Here is a 2484-nt window from a genome sequence, read left to right on the forward strand (position 1 = left end):
TCCCTACACACATGGTTTAATGGCAGGGGCTTAGTGGTTGATGTTCAAATCAAACAAACCTTGACAAATAAAATGGCGCTCTACATCTCAGGGAATCTGGTGACTGAAGAAAGAAAGAAAGCTGCTGCCCTCTCCAAGAATCTGACAGCCTTATAACTGTGGAACGGAAGATTCTTACAAGGGCAGGAGAGAAGGTTTCTGCTTGCCTGCGACTAGTTATAACTGTTGTTTATACAGTATATAGATATACATATGATGGATATATAAATATATATTCTTTTTTTTATTTTCAATGCTCTTGTTTATTTTCTTTCTGGCAATAGTGTAAGATATTTGAGGGTATGAACTTGATGGCTTTATATCTTTAGGGGTCATTCCGTTTACCCTGCTGATGTTATGTTCCCATTTAAAATGCAACTCGCCACCCATTTGATCCGTCACACTGTTCTGTGTCTTAAGTGTTTTCCAGAAGCAAAGCCCTGCGTAAGCCATAGCATCTGAACACACTGGCTGGGGGAGGTATGGAAAGAAATAATTTCCATTGGCTGTCAATGGACATATTTGGTTGTCCATTATGCCAAAATGGTTTAAAGGCTAAAGCGAATTGTAGATAGAGAACAAACAATCCTTAAAAAAATGTTTTCATGTTATCTGATGGCATTTATGAACAAATGATTGTTTACGTATTTTATCTTTATGGATCGCTGGTCCATGATGAGGACATGGGGCTAGGACTGAGTCTGTTCAGTCCCCCTTTTGTTCTGCACATCCCCTGTCCTTGTTTCTTTTCTGAACCCACTGACGTCAAAGCCAAAACCAGCCTGACGTTCACTGGCGTGTTGTCAGAGTGCAAGAAAATGTGGAACCTTAGTACACTTTTGAAACACTGCTGTGGTTTCATAGTGCTGCTACAATCCACACTGTTCTACCAGTTCAGTTTTCATGTAATCTTATTTTGTCCAACATTTTTCAATATAAGAACCACATATGTTTATCCCACTGGACTCCTCTGCTATTTTGAACTATCCTTTTCATATTTACAGCTACATACAGTAGGTTGGCTCTAAATGTAATGACATTTGAATGACGGACAAATAAAATAGACAATTTTCACCTGCCTGAAAACATCTGTCGGTACTGGTGTGAGCTCATGAACTGTCCCCCTTGTTATTTTTGTGTGGTTATGATTTGATTATTATCTCTCCTAGATATTTGGCCTTTGTATTAAATAATCTGATGGATAGAAATGAATACTAAAAGACCTTCTGAGCCTTAGATTCAGTAAATCTGGTGACGGGATCTATAAAGGCAAACCTATTCCTGGTGTTTGCATATCCAGTGATATTCTGGCTGAAAATCTCAGTTCCTGTGGTTGCAACTGTTTAATTGAATCTTCCTCTAAGCAGATGAAACTGCCTTTGGAAACAAGCCAAATGAAATTCAGAGTCCAAGCTGAAGTTGAATTTATTGTTCTGGTCTTTTCTCTTTTTTTGCATAAATTATTTTGAGTTGAGGCCTTGCCATACATTTTAGTATGACTCAGTATCACCTAGTAGAGGGCAATCAAATCAAATGTATATTTTATTTCTTTCTTATCGTAACCATCAATTGTATCAGATTCTCCTGTTTATTGATGCATAATATTAAATTTCCATAAATTTGTTCTTGTGAGATTTTATCCTACTTTTTTCAGATTAGTGTCGAATCAAGTTACTCAGAGAATTGTAGGTCAGTTTCTGAGAGAAAACAATATTTTAGTTTCTTTTTGTAGAGGAGAAATGCCTGAACTGTGTTTTCCTTCAGTGACATTTTTTTAGTTCAGCATGGTGACTATGCATGACCTCAGGACTGAGTTTGATTCACATCTTTGCTATTTCCTTAGTTGTGATTCTCTTGTTTCGGCAGGAACACTTAAACCATTATCGTCCATTTCAGTGCAGAGTTTGTGGAGGTTCCAGCATGACTTCAACCAAGTAGCATCTCACAACAGGTCTTATCTGAAAACACCTGTGAGGGTGAAGAAATGAAAAGGCAGTGAATCCAGGGGCCTATTGCACAAAACTAGGATAAGGGATTAAGCCGGGATATCTTGGTGATCCTGGCTCAATTTATCCGTGATCCGGTTGCACTAAAGCTGGATTAGATGGCGGCAGGATGTTATGGTATAAATTACCATGGAGATTTATTCTGTGGAGCTAGCCTGCTCCAGACCAGGCTAAGTTCCAGGATTTATTTAATCTCATCCCTCATGTCAGTCAGCAGTCACCACAAACGGAAACCAATAGTTATTTCACTGCACACTATACATTGTTATCACATATAATTAGACCCACTGTCATTGTTTAAACGTTTGTGATCATTAATTTCAATCATTTTGGATAAATGATGACTTTTAGATGATGTTGCTATCATTAGATAATTTACAGTTTCCCATAGACTATAAGGCTATATATAAAATGATAGAATATTAGGGCCACAGAGGGA

The sequence above is a fragment of the Monopterus albus genome, unplaced genomic scaffold (assembly GCF_001952655.1).
Source record: "Monopterus albus unplaced genomic scaffold, M_albus_1.0 scaffold129.1, whole genome shotgun sequence".
Classification (NCBI taxonomy): domain Eukaryota; kingdom Metazoa; phylum Chordata; class Actinopteri; order Synbranchiformes; family Synbranchidae; genus Monopterus; species Monopterus albus.